Here is an 18,454-nt window from a genome sequence, read left to right as displayed (position 1 = left end):
TATTTTACCCCACAAGTTACAATGCCAGCAATTGAAAGGACATTTGTATTCTTAAAGTAGAGATTGTATCCTATATGTGGCATAACAGTGTTTGTTGAACTAACATCCACTGTAACCGATAGAAAAAACACACTTCTCCTTTCAAGTGTTTGCATAATTGTTCCAAGAGGGAAAGGAAAAATGAACTCAAAAGAGTATATGAAGCTTGCTGTGTAAATAAATTGAAATGCCATGTGCATTTTTATCACATGAAAAGTCATGCTGTGCTCAGGCATTGTTACCTTTATCACCCCTGCAGCAGGCCAACTTGTCTGGGAGGATTTACAGTGAGGGAACAGGATTTAAGAACTGTTCCCTAGCCATGAAGGTGCATGGCAGAACAGTGCTCCTGCCTAGATGACTTCATCTCTAACCCCCCACCTTTGACTTATAGGTTTGAGGTTCCACAGTAGGGCAGAGACAATGGACTATTGAGTGTAGAGCAGTGTGAGTAAGAGGCCCGGACATCTCATACCTCTGCTGTATTGAAGTATTTGGCGTTCCCACCATTGACTGTATTACACAGATCCTGTGGTGGATCAATGCAACCTTGTACAATCATGCATTCTGGTTCTGTTTTATGTCTAAAAATGACCTAAATTCACTTATCTGTGTGCCATCTCAATAGTTTATATGGCTGCCAAAGACTCTAGAGGCTCATTAATCTCTTAGTGTAGGAAGAAGGGTATAGTGTAATGGCGCTCCTGTCTTCCCTTCATACACGTCAAAACATCCATACACTTTAATATTTGATGGACTGTGGTTAAGGTTTCTCTGTAGCTCAGGTTTCAATTCCTTGTTAAGGAATTGGACTGTGCTAAACAAGCAGTGATGCTTGGATTGGAACTTCTTCGTGCAGCATGAAGGAAAACATTGGACAAGCGTCTTTCTGGTGATGCACTCACCAGGCTTTCTTAATATTTACATACTAATCTTCTGTGATTTTATTAGTCTTTTTATATCATTATTATGGAAATAGACAGAAATCCTGGCCTGAATTAATAGAGCATTTTAGTTCTTAGCTGTGTGGCTTATTTACTCTTGGCCAATGCAAACAATATTAAAACAAGCTCTTTTCTGCTGTGTTGCTCTAGAATAAACACAGCCGTGGAAACAGACATCAGCCTCACCGCAATTCCATCTGCAGTCTTGTATAGAACATCATTTTTCTTTGTGACAGCGTTTTGTAAAGCTGAATTCTGATTGTTCTATGTCTTTTCAGCTGGCATCCAAATCCTAAAAATAACATTTTGATTGGGAAATGAAGAGTATGAAAGTGCGTTTAGACTCGGACTTATTAGGAAAGTTGCTATTTATGAGAAACTGTCTGATGCAGTTGTTTGGTTCTTTGGCAGGCTAATGTTTGTTCCCAGGAATGCTTGCTCATAAGTTATGGATCTTAGGAAGATGTTTGAAATCTCATCAATCAAACTAATAATCCAATTGGGCATGTGCTATTTTAAATGTTAGCAAATGACTCAGAACACACTTGCGTAGAATGTCTGACAGCAGTCACACCAACATACTGCTGATACTTATTTCCAAAACACATGAACATTATTGTGTCCCTCATAAACATAGCCAGGATCAAAGACCTTTTTTGATTAAGTTGCCCTCTGGGAAATGGCAATATGTATTTACCGTTAATTTGCTCTGGAGTGTAAGTAAACAATGAACCTTATGACACAGATGAAAAGTCACCTGATAAAGCCTAACCAGCATAAGAAAACATCAAGTGCTGTTTGATTGTGTGCTGGATTTTATCGTCTATCTTTTCAGCATAAAGACTGATCTCACTACTTTGTCGCCTTAATCTAAGCTCCAGTGTCACTGTCCTGCAGGCCTGAACTGGGCCTTCTCTGGTCAGTCTTCCAATAGAATCAACAATCTGGGCAAATGCAATAGGAAATTAGCTACAGTGCTAACAGATGGCCCCTTTTAGTTCAGAAATCTGCCCTGTTTAATGTGCAGCAGTTTAACACTTCTTTACAGCGCATTTGATCTCTATGCCCCAATCTGTCCGGCCAATCAATGGGGCTTTTGATGTGCGCTGCCAATAGATCTGAGGCATCTAAGCATGTCTCCCTGGGAGGAGAAATCACCTGCTGTTGCAATTAGAAAGACAAGGGGTGATTCATTCTCTCACAGCACCGTGCCGTCTTCATACAGATATAGAAAATACTCTTAAATAGTTTAAGAGAAGTATTCGTTTGAACCAAGACTGTTCTACTATTAGTGTGAGTGTAGGGGGTTGTAGGGCCACAGAATTTTCAGAAAGATTTCATGTGCTTAAGCCAAGGATTACATGCTGGAATTCCCACTGTGAAGGAGAAAACATGATTGTGCATTTCCAAAGCAAGCTGCGATAAATTGTTTTAACATTACCAGTTGATTAAAAGCACAACTTCAAATTAAATTAATCTGATTTAATGTGTCACTTTTTATACCTAGAAGTGATTTGTGATCGGCTTCTGCATATGTTTTCAAGCTGTTATGTCTGTTTTCGCTCAATTTCAGCTTTCAGCTTCAGTTCAAAGCCCCTGACATTGTGGTTGCCTGTTTAATAAGAAGCCCCGGGCTGTTGTGGAACTTTCCAGCCACCCTCTTTCTAAACTATTGACAAAACACAGCCATGTCAGCACTCCTCCACCCTTACAACGCAACCAACAACACACTTTGGTCACTGACACTATGTCATGAAGCATGTCAGTGTCACTGCACCGAAAGATTTGGGGCTGCTGAAAAGACGTCTGGTTGGTGGCAGCACCATGACATCATTTGTGCTTGCAGTGTAATTTAGCACACCTTTTCCTACTCAGGTTGAAGTGCATAAATCAGATCAGGGTGACTGTGTGCCAGTATGCCCAGAGACAGCATAGCACATTTCTCCCTCCCACCAGGAAGGGTGTGTGATTATTCCAAACACCCCCTCAATGCTCAGTATTGATCCAAGTGAACAGAACAGCTCCACCTTTGACTCATAGACTGTCAGCAAGGACGTCGGACATCACCACATCTGTCACTTTAACAGAACAATGTCATATCCCGCTACATTTTAGCAGATGCATTTCCCTTTATAGTCTCTTTTTGTTATTGTCTTGCAGTTGCTGCTGTTTGTGTCGCTCTTGCACAGAAAATAAATATGTGAAGGACACTCCCAGGCACAGCACATGAAAGCCAAACATGTTTTTGTGTCCAAGTAGTTCTTGAGTGATTAGAAGTGCAAGGCTAATTGTGTATGTGTGTGTGTCTGTGTGGAAGAAGCTACTGTAGCCTTGAGGAAATCCTCCCCTGCCAGAGTCAAAGCATCATTGCTTTACGCAAGACAAAACTGCACAGCAGGAAAAGGAAAGAGATAAATGGAGGTGAGGGAAGAGCGTGCTGGTGTGAAGAGGGTTGTTAAAGCCACACTACTTAAACAATAAGGAAGACCAGCCTGGGACTATGAATCGCTTGACTGCAATTCACACTCTAATCTACCAGTTAGCAGGAGGTGTGAACAGGTGCATTTACTTTATGTACTTCGCAGCGGGGGTCTGTGTGGATTTGACAGCACAGATGCACCACATGAGTTTGAAATGGCACCCATTAGGGCTTTTTACTGAAGTTGCTTTGAGAATTGGGACGTTTCCATCAAAATAATAGCCAATATTAATCTTCAAAGTTAAAAGGGTTTTGGCCTCAGTGTCACCGCAATCACTGAACACCATCAGTGATTAGCATCTAGTAATTTCACCTTGGCATGCTACGCTGTTAGATGAAGTGATCTGGTTGATAAGGGCCTGTGGTTCTGGTTTAATTATCCAGAGACTTAACGATCTCTTATCTGCTGTTCTTCCTGCACTTCCTGAGTCGGAGGCACATGACCTCTACAGTACACTACTCTGTATTATTGTTTGTTTACACAGAGAGACCTAGAAATATTTTAGGAGGGTCCGATATTTTTTCCTTTTACAATTTGATATTCCTAGTTGCCCTTTTCCCTTTTGCAGAAGTAGCTTCCTACCTTCCGATTTCATGAAGAGAGATTCTTGGGAATTGGTTCTACTGGCATTGTGTGTGGGAGTGTTATGTTTGAGGGCAGTACACGGGGGCATGTGTCTTATTAGGTGAAAGGCTCAGCGAGGGTCAGGACTCTCAGAAATCCTTTTATCTTTACCTGTGTGAGGCCCGTATAACTTATTTTGCCCTACCAAGAATCATCGGCGGTCGTCAGTGAAATGTGACCTTTTGTTTGGATTCCATTTAGTTAACTGAACTGTAGTTGACCTCATAACTGCTTCACTGTGTACATACACACAAACCCATCTCCACTCTGCAGGACAAACAACAGATGCAAACCCTTTTGTGTGAAGTGATTGTTATCCATGTCAACTTAAGGCCTGGTCGTGATATTAACAGCCGTGCGCCGCACAGATTGGAGATGTATACATTTGCACGTCCAGTTTGTGTTCCTGTGGACAGTGGGCGTCATGCCATGTTTGACATCATTTAGGCCTCTGTCCATGCTTACCCAGCCTCACAATGAGACAGCAGGGGCTGACTGGGTGCCGTTTGATTAATCCTCTCAGTGGGAGCGTGGTGGTGAGGAGTCTGTGTGCAGCCTGTTTGTCTAGTAAAGGCTCATTGAGGTTGGATCTTCTCCGATGAGACTGTGTAAAAAGATTTCATGTTTACAGTGATGAATATGTTCTCACAGGGCCTAAATGGGCTGCCGCAGTGATGCATTCGACCTCATTTTTAAAGTCAGCCTTGTAGCCCAGGAGGAGCTCCCTCGTTGCCAGGCCTAATGGCCGTGGAGTGTTGTTCCAGCTTGACCCCATGAGTCCCAAGTGCCACCAGTTCATACTCCTCTGATTTCACTCTCATAGCCAATTTTCATGTCGCCATCCAATATTTGACATCTCTCAAGAACTCTGTGCCTTCCAGACTGTACTCATAGCCCAGATGTCATACTTTTAATATAACCTCATTTCAAAAATGAACCAATTTCTCCCTTATGTGGAAAAAATATACAAAACAAGCGTGTAAAAGTAGCGATTCCTCATTGCTGTCTAATGGCATAGTAACAGAGCGATGCCTTTCTCAAAAGCACACATATGGATTTGTGATGGTTTCTTTGAACCCTGGGACATTTCTAATGGTTTTAGATGAATCATTTACAGTGCCATGCAAATTAATCTTTCTGTTCAGAGTCGGTGTTCTCATACTCTCCACAATGATTTATTAGTCAGAATGATGAATGGCACTGATAGTATAGTTGCAGAACTAGCACATTTGTGCAGTAATTTGTTTATCTTGCAGCTCTGTGGTGTAGGAGGTGAACAAAATACCACAATGCCAACTGTGTACCCCAGATTTACTACTGTGTTTAAGTGTGTACATAGTTTATCCTTATATACAGTGTTTCACAATTAAGAAAATAGTTAATATTCATCATCTGCAAAGGAAATCATATAAAAACTTTTTCTAAGCTGTGCCAGTCTTGGTAGTGGCTCTTTTTCCCTTTTTTTAATCACTGTTGCAGTGAGTGAAATGCATAACCCTCCATTGGTTAGTATGAGACAAATATTTTCCAAAATTGACCAAAACTGAATCAAACTATAATACTCTGTCTGTTCATAAATTACATTGCTTATATGCTGTAATGCACACAATGAATTTGTGCCTTAAAATGCTTGTATAATGTGTTGGAGCTGATAAGGTCTGAGAGAGCAGCAGCATGTACCCTCTCACAGTAATTACAAACAGTGCGAAGAGAAGCTTATGTAACCCCACAAGGAGCAATCAGCTGACCTGTCACACAATACGACTCACTGAGCCTTTCATCTGTGTGGTCAGATGCTCAGTTGATGCTACACAGTTAGATCAGGTGTGACATAAGGAGGAAAATGGAGGAAATCGTGAGCTTTCATGATTTTGTGCTGGGCTTCATTTGAAGATGTGAAGCTCTGATGCTTGAGTGTGAACCATGAAAAATTTAGTGCAAGAAGACTTCAGTAATGACTGTTATTTTTAAGATTTGAAAGTAATAAGAAATTTTAATGTGCTCATACCAAAATTTGAAAGTAGTACTTTTGTTTCCCCAGTTGTGTTGGTGACAAGCGTCCATTGGTCACTTTGTGTCACCCGCTCCACTAACAGCCATTACCCTTCGGCCTGCACCTCCCGCCCTCTCACCCTCACCCCATCCTCAGCCTTACACCAAGCCTGGGAGCGGAATTCTGGGAACATTTTTCCATGTGAAATGCCGAGGTCCAGTTGAGGGGTGTGACGCCAGTGCATTGTTCCACCGGCAAAAAAAGGAACCGCTTGTGATGAGGCCAATTCCTGTTGGTCCCAAAAAAACAGGCACTTTCTCACACCGACTTCCTTCCTCATTGGACAGCGCAAAACAATCCCAGACCAACCAGCAAAGCGAAAAAGAGAGAAAGAGAAGGATAAAGCGCAGAAAGAGAGGTGAGCTCTGGAAGTATTGTCAGTCTGTGCAGGTTGTGTAGGTTTAACTGGTAGATTGTCTCTGCAATCTCCAGCAATCACCTGACTGCCCCTTTCAAAGGTAAACGTCCTTTATCTGCAGACACAGGCCCCGGTTAAATGTGCCTACCATTATACACATTATGCTGTCTTAGTGACAAACAGCAAGCTGGTCTTATCTTTACTGCCTGTATGATTGTCATGACTTCAGTGAATCTCAGAGCACTCTGCTTTTTACTGTCCCACAATGTTTGCTTTTGGCTCCTGTGCGAAAAAAAACAAAACAGGCTTTAGATTGTGGGTTGATCTAAAACCTTGCTATCATGGGCCTTTACTGTGCTTCAGTAAAACTCTGCAACAAATTGAGAAAACAGAAAAGAATGAGGAAAGTGAGCGAGAAAGGCAGAAAGGCTTAACTGATTGAGAGAGCAGGACTCAGGAAGCACCTGCCTGCATGGAGAGCTGAGCATTTATCTGACCCTGCTCACATCAGGTGGTTTCCTTGTTTACGTTATCTCCCAGCAGCTCCCCGTGGCCCAGCCCCTATTGGCCGCCCTGGACCACTCCTTTTTCCACCACATTCATTGATCTTAAGAGGGCTTGCCACTTTCTTGTTTCTCCTTTCCCACCAGAATGACTGTACTGAGAAAAGCCCAACCCTTCGCCACCCTGCAGCTTATTGGCAAATAGATTAGTTTAATAGGCTAAAAACTCTAAGCTGAGCCTGACCCCTCACCTCTGTCCTCACCACACAAACATAGCAGCCTTGAAGACTGCCTTCCTTTTCCTCCTCTTGTCTATACTTGGTCACAGTGAAAACAAGTAGGCTCATCAATTAGCCTGACTGATAACCTTGATCCTGCTGTCCTCCGTGTCACCTGTATTGCTCAACCTTAACCCAGCTGTGAAGATTTAAGCACCGATCTGCCTGGGGGGGGTCAGGGTTTTTAAACATCTTCACGTGCTTATTTCTGGTAGTTCATTATTCCAGGAATTCTGTTGAGACAGCGCTTTTCCTCTCTAGATGAAAACGCAGCAGCATTTTTAATAGTAAAGTTACTGAGTTGTCCTGCTGCTGAATGTTTCCTATTCCTCTGTTGATATAATTATGGTTAAATTGCTGCTTGGCGTTCGGAGTAATCACAGCAGGTGGGCCAGACACAGGTGCTGTCTGTAATTACAGTGCACATGAGGTCCAGAAATGATTATCTGGGCTAAATACATATAATCAGCCTCTGCAGATGCACATCTAAACAGTTTCATAAAATGTCTATTGTGACCAGGAGGGAGGGCTGAGCATTGTGTGCACGTTCTGTGACTGTGTGTACAAATGCCCATATGGCAGTGGCTCCAAGCTTGGTAGCCTAAAGCTGTCCCTTCATGTTGGTGGAGATCTACAGTATTTGTCCTGGCAAGGCTTTAGCTGGTCTGACGTCACAGTCTCTGATAGTCAGCCGAGTGGATCATAAGTGTAGAGACAATGTTCATAATTTCATGTGCCAGTCTAGTAAGTTTTGACCCAGTGAAGCAGTTTGCTCTACAGGAGGATAAATGCTGTAACATTTTTCTTAGAACCAAAGAAGAGAGCATGTGACAATATTTTCATAAGATGCTCAGCTTTAGTGAACCCCTCACCATTGACATTTATCTCCATTGTCAGGCCCCCTCCTCTAGGTCTTTGCGGTCCCCTGCATGGCCTTTCAGTGGCCCTGCTTTCCTTACTATCTTGTTATCTCAGCAAGTGTTTCCTGCAAGCACCTCGCTCTTCTCCAGGACATGTGGTAGAGCTTGCGCCGTGTTACGTCCATGAGGTATTGTTCTCCCACACAGTTTGACCATCGTAAATTAGCTGGAAACGATTTGTCAGACATGAGAAAGGGGAGAGCCAGGAAAGGGAAAAAAACAACAACAAAATCAGGGCCCTGATGTGGCCCCAGCATTGAACCATACACTGAACAAATATGTTAATAGTCTCTCTAATTGTTGCAATTCAGGCTATTAGGAAGAATATTGTCCAGAGCACTCAGCTATGGGCTGACTGGAACAAATTTACTAATTTTACGCTTTGCTCAGATTGCTTAATGCTATATCAGTTTCATGGCATTTTCATATTCATCACTTTTTATGACAAACTGAAGTAAAATGAGAGGTGGCTTATATGGATAGGTGTAAAACATGGAATTTTCGCCCCGTCAATCAAAGGGAAACCTGCACTTTTTTTTTGTCCTAATCCAAAGGAAGTGGCACAGTTAAAACGTACATATTTGTGAGCACCATTTCCATGTTGAGTAAATGAAAAGTGTGTTTATTTGAAAATGCAGGAGGAGCCACCCCTGTTTATTCCGCCGGCTGATTCCTATTGACCATCAACATGACCCTCTTTAATGAGGGAATTCCTGAACATCAGAGGATGTCTAACGCACATCCTGGCTCTTCATCAACCCTCACTCGCTCACCTATATCATCGGGGTCCCGCAACACTGACCTTTTCGAGCAAGGGGTGAAACATCCTTTTACTCTTGAGGCCACATTGAAGGGGCAAGTGGAGAGAGAGAGTTGACTCCTTATGAAATAGCTCTCCATAACCTCAAACTGCCTCAATTTGGCTGCATTTTTGAAGGACAGAACTATGCCTTTCTGTCAAGATCTACCCTGTACCACCCCCCTCGGGGAAATCTACTGTCACAACCAATGTTCCCATGGATGGAAATGACCCCCAGGGATGCAGAGATTGACAGTGAGCAGAGTGGGACCAGGAATTAAAGGTCTCTGCAGAGTCAAAAGGCTAGCCAGAGGAGCAAAAGTAAAAACATGCTGTAAAGCATGCCCACAACATCAGTGTGACCTTAGCTGTGACATGGGAACCCCCCACCCCAAACTATGCCAGTAGTCATTCCCCCTAGGACTGCGGGGGCATGTCATACATGAGGCTCCGTTTGCAGCTGGGTCGCACTCTGCTACCTCATGCCAGGCTGAACTATGCTGGGAACCAAGTGAGTTAAGCACACAGCCTTGAGATTAGCCCTTGATACAAGAGGAACCTTACGCTGCTTTTGATATAAAGCCAAATGAGTAACCATTTTACAAAGTTGCTTTGATAAGGAAATGTTGCAAGGCGAATGGAAAAAGACCCTGACAATCATCAGGAGCATGAAAAATTACTGCAATTCAGTGAGAAAACAATTTCCCCCACTGTAAAATAACAGTATTCCTGCAAGTGTAGGGGAAATCAGAGGGAAGTTCCTCCCTCATAGGAAAGAGGATTGTTCTCCGAGTTTGATTGTTTATGCAAAGCTAAACATGTTTGCTTTAAATTATGTCACAATGTATCACAGAAGTGCTTCTGGTTTTGCACAGGAACAAATACTGCAGGCCTCATTTGGAATAAGTGTGCATTTGTTTAACTCTGCATTTCTTCATTTCCTCACCAGGATAGATTAACCCTTAGGGACATGAAAAATGATAAATTGAAGGTCATCACTAGAACTGCAATTTTTATCCAGTATATATTTTTAAGCTTTTTTCTAATTTATTTTTGCTTTCACTTTTACTTTTGTTGTTTTCTTGTTTGACTAGCAGTCTACAACAGATACTGTGTAATCCTAGAGTCTGCAATTTGAGTCTGCCTCCCATGATCTCTATCACTCACAGGCAAAGACAGAAAATGCCAAGAAGTAACACAAAAATGAGGCTCTAGGTGTGGAAGTTGACTAATTTCACATATTTATTCTCCCCAATCTTACTGACTGAGATGTCTAATACTGGCTTGGTAGCAGAAGAGAAGATGGTAACCCTGTGGTCTGTCCTGCCAAGCTTATTTTGACCCATCATCAATCTCCTTAAATAGCTGTTGCTATGGCACCCTCTATTCTGCAGGGGAAGATGGCAGGATGACAGCATTAAAGCGATTGATGTTTTGTGTGATGCTGGATAACGCTGCAAGCCCAAAAAACATTTGTTGGCTCTTTATTCCTCTTTTTCAGCAGGTGTGCCTGTCGACGAAACAAATAGGACTCCTAGTTTGGCTCAGCTTGCTATAGACATCCCAAGTGTGTGAGGTGGATCTTTTGTAAGCATCAGATCTGGCCCAGATATCAAAAGCACTGCAGATGCAAACTCTCAACTGAGAACGTAATCTTGCCACAAACTGCTTGAGAAAACGTAAAACCTGCAAGATTTTAGATGAAGGTTTTCACAAGTTAAGGTGAAATATAAAGGTAAAATCAAAAGTAGTCAAAAATGGCCATTTGACAAATGAGGGTTAAACACAAGTTTGACATTTTTGGCCAATATTTTTATTTATACACCTTCTTGCAAAAAGTCAAAGCAACACAATGTAACTTTTGCTGATCAGGCTGTGTGGCCACAAGTGGAAATTCCAAGATTTTGGTGCAGTAAATTCTGCTGGACTCCAATTTTTGAGAGCGGTAAAAGGTACTGGACCACAGGCTATCAGCTGCTAATGCTGCAAACAAAAAATCACCAACAACAGGCCACTTAGTGTTAGAAGTTGTGTATTATGCCGATGTCTTCTCTTTCTAAGGAGATGTCTAAACAGCAGTTAAACATCTGTTGAAATGGGCTGAAGGCTTAGGATCAAAAAATTTGCAAGCAGCCAATCAAGACTTAGTAAACCAGCTAGTATAACTAACTAGTCCTTGCAGAAGGAACATCAGCTTGGCATCTGTCTTGCATCCTTTTAGCGCTTACCATTGACTTAAAGCCAGTCTGAAATCATCTAGCCCTTCAAATGGCCCTCAGTGCTCCACGTTGTGAACTCACCCTACATGGGGTAGGACCAAGGGGGGGACATTGTGTTAAGGTTTTGCTTTTTTCTGGCCTCTTGTTTGTCACTCTCTCTTTTCTCTTCTTAGGTTCCTCCATCAATGTCCTCTTTGTTCTCTCTATCTAAATCATATAAATAATGTCTGCACCGAGAATCTTCTTATTTCTGTTCCGTGGCGAGTGGCAACCATCATACTGAGAATACCGAACTACCATTTTCTTATACTTATCTAAGGACGAAGAATTTTACATCTACATATGGACATGATAGTATTTTAAATCTTATCTAAATCTCTGTGAGGAAGTGAAAAAGCACATTTCCCTAATTGAAAAACTGCTTAACAATGCTATTTTGTCAAAATGGAGGCATTGGCTTGTAATTTCTAAGGCACAGACAGTATAGACACAGATAAGCATCAGGAGAACATTCAGGCTGGTTCCTGTTTGTCCTCTGAGAGAGTGGCCCCTGAGTCTATGCTGCTGCTGCTGGTAAACCTATCAGGGCACAAAGGAGAATGGGGACCCTCTGCAGACAACATGGCTCCTCCTCAGACAATAAGTCTCTCCTCTGGATATGGGACAATGTGAGAATCTACCTTACCTGCTGAGTCTGCTAAATTGGAGTTTAAATATCAACCTTTCAGAAATTACTAATTACTTTGTCATCATTATCTTAACAATGGGACATCTTTGTCAAAAAATTATCTTTATTGCATGAAAAAACTAAAAAGCAAAAGGTGGATAATGTAATGCTGCTGACATGAAGCCCAGTGAAACTCAGGACCCCTGCTGAAGTTTTGTCTGTGACACAATTAAATTTGGAAATTGTGTCATTTTCCTTCCTAATCTACACCCATTTCCCCCCCAGTATGGGTATCATCCCCTGGTATAACTCATTGAATTGCAAGGGTTTGTCGCTGTCAGACATCACAATGTGCATTGTTCTAATGGCTGCCTCTGGCTGACAACCTGAGAATAATGAAAGACTGATATATGACTGATATTCTCAGAAGTGAAATATGTTCTTTATTTAAAGTGCAGTGTGTGTGTGTGTGTGTGTGCGTGTGTGTCTAGGTCCCCACTCAATGTTTGGTCAAACGTGTGTGTGTGTGTTTTCTGTATTTACACATTTGTCACACTAGGACCAGGACCAGCCAGAAAAGAGCATCTTCTGTGTCATGTCATGTCACCGTGACCTCCTTTGCCTTTTTGTTAATTCTGGTTTCCCACAGCTCAGTGTCTCTCTGCGGTTGACACAGCTACCTGTGACCGAGCCCCCCACCTCCTATCACCCCTCCCGCTTCAGATTAAAGTAAAACCTGGAAACCATTTTGCTTCTCTTTTTCCTCTGGAGCCCTCATAATGACAGGAAAGTGCTCTGGCCCCGCTGCCACAGAGAGCAAAGGCACAGGCTTGATGGGAAAACTGTAAGCCTCTGCATAAATTTCTCCTTTTAGGGCTCTGTGAGCTCTGTTACACCCACACTGTGCAACCATAAATTTCAAAAGATGAAATAGCATGTGGCTCTTATCTGTATTTACACAATATAAAGTATTTTTTCTATGTAAGGGAAAACAGAAAAGTGACCTCTAGAGCCTAGAAAGCCCTAACTTCTCATGGAGGAAGTCGAGTTGAACTAGTTTTATAATAAACTTATTCTTTGTTTGTTTTTCTGTTGTTCCGTGAGTGTACCACAAGTGGTCAAATTATGTTTTCATAAAATGTAAAACGCACACATTTATGCATTTACAGACACATTTAAATGAGGAAATGCTAGTTGTTTTTTTTTTGCAGTTCTCACACCTATATATTCATAGAATGGTTAAAAAATAATTCTTAAAAATTATTTTGCTTTGTTGCTACATAAATTCAGTATCTTTTATTAACTGTACACATGTTACCGTCTTCGGCAATTTGCATTTGACTGCCCCGTTTGATAATAAATGAGCTGTTTATGTGTGGCACCCACTCTGCAAGGGCAATCACCACCTTCCAGTTTGACTGTGCCAGGACACCGGTGCAGCAATCACTTGTTGTTGATGAGGGGACCGTATTCTGCTTGTAAACCTGTAATCAACCAATAGTTCGTGTTCTATTGGCAAAATCCAGCTCATTATCAGAGACCATTATGGAGTGATTAGAGTGGAATGATGTGAATCACAAATTGAACACAAAATAAAGTTTTTTCTGGACAACACAGTCAGACTAATATGATCCACAACTGGCAGAGGTCAGATCCTTGGCCCAGTGAAAGGATGTTTTTTATTGTTTTTTTCAAATATATTAGTTGTGTATAAATCATTTTGTGTACCCGCAGATTACCAGAAAGATATGGATCCAGTTGTGACAGCGCAAAGACGCTGGTTAGAACAGAAGAGGAACACCCACAGACTGCCTCCTCCATAAATTACCAAAACAGCCACCAGACAAACATGGCTGCCAAGGAGATCCTCTTCAGTAAGTGTCAAAGCTTTCCCAACCTGTGGGTTTTACAGCTGGTGTTATTGTGTCGGCCTAATAAGTTCTCAGGGTCAACCAGGGGCCAGACAGCAGATATGAACTGTATCACACCTGCACGAGTGAATAAACTACTATTAACTGTGTGTTTTATTGCTCTGTGATGGATTAACATACAGTAGTCTGCTTATGGTAGTGATAAGACTCCTTTCTGTTTCAGTTTGCTTAACTCCCTGGATTTCCCAGCTTTATTAGTTTACATTTGGTGTGTGGAGTCAAAGATGCATTTTCAACATCATTTGAATGCATAACTGAGAGAAATTAAAACATATTGGACAATAAGTGAGAATTAAATTAAAGTAAAAATAAAAAATGAGCTCATCTGGATCTGATACATTCAGATAGTTACAATAATTAGCTCCTCCACTTCATCCTCATTATACCAGCAGCACCAAAACACTTTGCGCTCATTAGGACCGAGCCATTGTCTGTCAACAGTTAGCAACCATTTTGCCTTCCCCATTACAAAACAAAGAGAGGGGAGGTAAAACAGTTTACCCACAAATCTCCCCCTGTGTGCCCACTGGTTCACGCCACTTATTCAGGCAGGGAAGTAAAGACCATCTGCTCATTTTATGGAACTTCAGTCTAACAATTCACTAATGCACATTCACCAGTTCCATTGCCATCAGCCAGCAGATTATTTGACCAAACACCCACCGAAACTCCCTCCAAAACACGACTCAAAGAAGGCCAGGGCTGATCAAGCCACGGCTTGGTACAGTGGCCATTGCTTTGAATGTGAATGTGTGGGTTGGTGAGTCTTTGCTCCTCGTCTCCTACTGGCTGGACATGAATGGGATCAGCCAAAGGAGAACTTGGACGCAACACAAGCTGAGGCATAACAGCCACAGGAGTAGCCACTGGTTACAAAGATGGGCAGCTGCTCTCCAGTCCTCCATGGTCACACATGAAATGGCCAATAATACTTAAAAATATCTAATGAGTCAGCATGGCACAAGTAAAATCAGTCTCAGTTTTACAGAATGACAACAAACTTAGTGTTTTGTTGCTGCTTGGACCAACTCTGAACCCTTCATTTCGACTCTCCATCTCAGGCAGAAGTTAGGGTGGCGTGAGTTTCACACGCTGCAGAGGACATAGTGCTTTTACACCTATGACTTCTTTGGGCGGTTTCACATTGTGGTCTGTTTGATGGCACACCATGTGGGGCCAAACAAACACACATTAATCTGCACTTTGTATGAATATTCAGATACAGCTGTCTGTTACACGGAGATAGCAGCTGGTGTGCTTGGGCCCCACAGATATCCCAGTGCCATGCCTGGACAGAAGCCGCGGCATCTGGGCCAAGGCAGCCCCAGCCGCCCCTGGCAAGCCCATCCAGGCCCCAGAATCTGCCCAAATCCCACCAGTGACGGCCTCTACTACACAAGGGTGGTCAAAGACTTAATAAACAGCGTTAGCAGCCTGCAGCAGATACATGATGACACTTTCAGTATGTCACTACTAGACGCATGAAGAGGCTGGATATATGGCACGAAAACAACAAGAGAAGGGCTCTTTAGATTTAAAATGAACACAGATGTAAAGTTTTATTCAAACAGAGCCAAAATGTAAAAGTTCTCCAACATCAACAAAACACTTTGAGTTCTGTAAATCAATAAAATGCATATGGCTGACAAGGCGGTCTTCGTATTACTGCAGCTAAAAGCAGGTGTTAAAACAGATGGCCCTGCTTTGTATATCACATTTAATTTACTATTTAGGGTTTTTGTTGGGCGCGTCTTCACAAAGCAGTTTAAATCAAATTTCACTTGAGTGAATCATATGGACATTTACTTTACTTCAAGCACTCTTGGACAGGACACAGAGAAACAAATGCAACAACAGACTGTTTTTGAACCAACAGCTGCTCTAAATATATAACGGTCACATTTTTCATTACAGCTAAATGTCAGAAGCAGCTTAGTGTGGCATTTACATTCCCCCTGATGACATGAACGTAATTTGCCCTTTTTAATTACCCAACTTAATCTCATACTAATCCAGCGATATTGCCATAACAAGTAACACAAGTATGGCAAGCCGGTTGGAAGACAAAGCCTGCGATGGTGAAAGAGTTGGGGTTTGGTGTGCCTGGCGTTGCCGCCTTCCTAACTATCTGCTGGTTGGCCTTGACAACACCCCAGTTCTCGTCTGTCAGCGTGCCAGGCCCAGAGAGCAGCTGCCAGGCCAAACCATCGGGCACTAATTCAGCCAGCTACAGGGAGCCTCCTCCACCCCTTCTTCTTCCAGTTCCTCCCTGTAGCTAGAACCACCCCTCATCTGTGCGTACACACACACACACACAAACAGTACACAATGCAGGCTTTAATTATGACGAACTTGCCAAAACCTAATCGCCCATCTTTTCAAAGACATTTTTAGTCGAGGGGGTTGCCAGTATTGTAATAACTACACCTTTAAAAACACATTTTCCTTCATGTTGGCCAACAGTGAAAAGAGTGTTTCAGATTTATACTGCTGCGGAAGATCACACATTCATTTAGATGTGTCCAAAGTTGAAATACTGCTAATAATTTAGATCTCAACGTGATGTGAAATTAAAAACGTCATTATTCCTGCACATTAGAGACATGATGGGGGGGCTTGTATCATTAATTTGCATGCTTGTATTTGACACATGTCCACGTTGGTTGCACAAGCCATTAACATCCCGCTCGTTTTGTCATTATCTCCCGTGAATGAAAGTGCAGTTACTGAGCCCCGGGGACTGTGGTCAGGCCAGTTACTCTGTGGTTGGTTAAGTGATGGCCAAAATGCTGAGACGCGTTCAGCTGCTCCTCTGATGTGATGGAAAGTTTCTGTGGTTAAATCCTGCTGTGTGCTAGACTAAGATTGTGGTTGGAAGAAAACGGATTTTTCAGCAAAGAATGGATGGATTTGAGTATTTTAGTGCTCAGAAAAGTCAAGAAAACACAAAATTCATAAAGAGATATCCTCTGGCAAACCAAATTTTGTTGATGAGCTGTTTAATAGTGAACAGGAGAGTCATTAGAAATGTTATGAGGATTGAGGAATACTTTAATACAATCCATCTGATAGTTAGTGAAATATTTCAGGCTGGACGGCAGTGATGTGTCTATTCTTTCCAACTGAGGTCTGACATTCCTAAGTCCTGCTTTTTCTGCATCCACCACATTCTCCTCTCCTCTGTCACCTGTCACTCATCCTCTTTCTGCGCTCGTCTGTCCCAGCTGAAGGTCACGATATGGCTGATTCCTTTGGAGAGGCCCTCCAGGTCCCGATGCTCCATGCTGCCTGAGTAAACACGGCACAGCAGTTCATAAAGATGTGCATTGTGTGCCTTGCATCTGCGTATGTGTGTGTGTATTTGAAATGAATGCGTATGTACCGAGGGGTCTTCCTGAGTATGGCTTCCTGACTGCGGCGATACATGCATACCGTCAGTGAGGCCGGCTGAAATATTGATGCTGTGTTTTGTTCCCATTTTTGCTGTACTTGAGAGGCCATCTGGATAGGTCGGCCTTTCTCACGTTAAATATTAATTCTCCCGTTGAATATGACCTGGGGAGAGCAAAAGAGGGTCATTTTGTAACACGAGAAAAAGGAAAGGGGGAGAGAGAGGTGGTGGTGGTGGTGGTGGCGGGAGGTTGAGCAGGATTCAACAATAGGTTTTTCCTAACAGATGGAAGATTGACTGCAGGGACATAGTTCAGTGGCAGTGGTGGAACCTGATATCTGATTATATTCCTCCCTCCCTATAAGTACAAAGGGATTACATGTGGTAACATGAATAATGAAATTGAGATTATTTTGTTGACATACATCTAATTTGTTGTGGCACAGTTGTGGAACTGCCTATCCGTCTGCTTCTTTGTACCACACTACTCAGGTAAGACCAGCAGATCATGTTCTTTCAACAAGCCAATCAAACAAGTCGCTTCAGGTCAATTCTGCCACCTCAGGAAGAACCCACTCCCAGAGGAAATAATTGGCCAAAAACTGTGTGTGTGGCAGGAATCAGTCATGAGAACAAATTTAAAAAGCTCACAAACAGTTTGATTATTGACAACCCAGTGGTCCGAACTCTTTCCCTCTCCTCAGCACTAGCGGAGAAATGTGCCGTGATCTGAACACGTGCTTCATCAGCAGACTCATCTATGAATTTTAATGATGTGCTTAGGAGGGCAAACCGGCTAACAACATGACAATTCTAACAAGGTGCCATTTAAAGGGAGTGGTTTTCAGTAAATTATCCCTCCGTTTTTAATAATTAACGAAAGCCTATTAATTATGAACAAATCTGTAGCCCAACACTGATCAAGAGGAGGGAGGGTTGCCTAGGAGCACCGGCCTGTTCTGTGGAGCTGTGAGACAGTGGGGTGGAGGGGGACACAACACCTTTGTTTAGGGTGCTGTCACAGGGGTGCCACGAGCTCAGGCGATCAATAATGCAGTCTGGCACGTGTTTGGGAGGTTTTCTTGCCAGTTGATACTCTGTGTGTTTGAATAATGGCACAGAATCTGACACCTCTTGATTGATTTTGTGTGTAACTGTCAATAGGAAAGCTGTTCGGACTTTTAATCATTGTTTATGTGCGACCGATTTCTACGGCACCTTAGGCCTTCTCGCTGCTCAGTCAAAACA

This window comes from Amphiprion ocellaris, chromosome 20 (genome assembly GCF_022539595.1).
Source record: "Amphiprion ocellaris isolate individual 3 ecotype Okinawa chromosome 20, ASM2253959v1, whole genome shotgun sequence".
NCBI lineage: Eukaryota > Metazoa > Chordata > Actinopteri > Pomacentridae > Amphiprion > Amphiprion ocellaris.
This window is presented reverse-complemented; position numbering follows the sequence as displayed.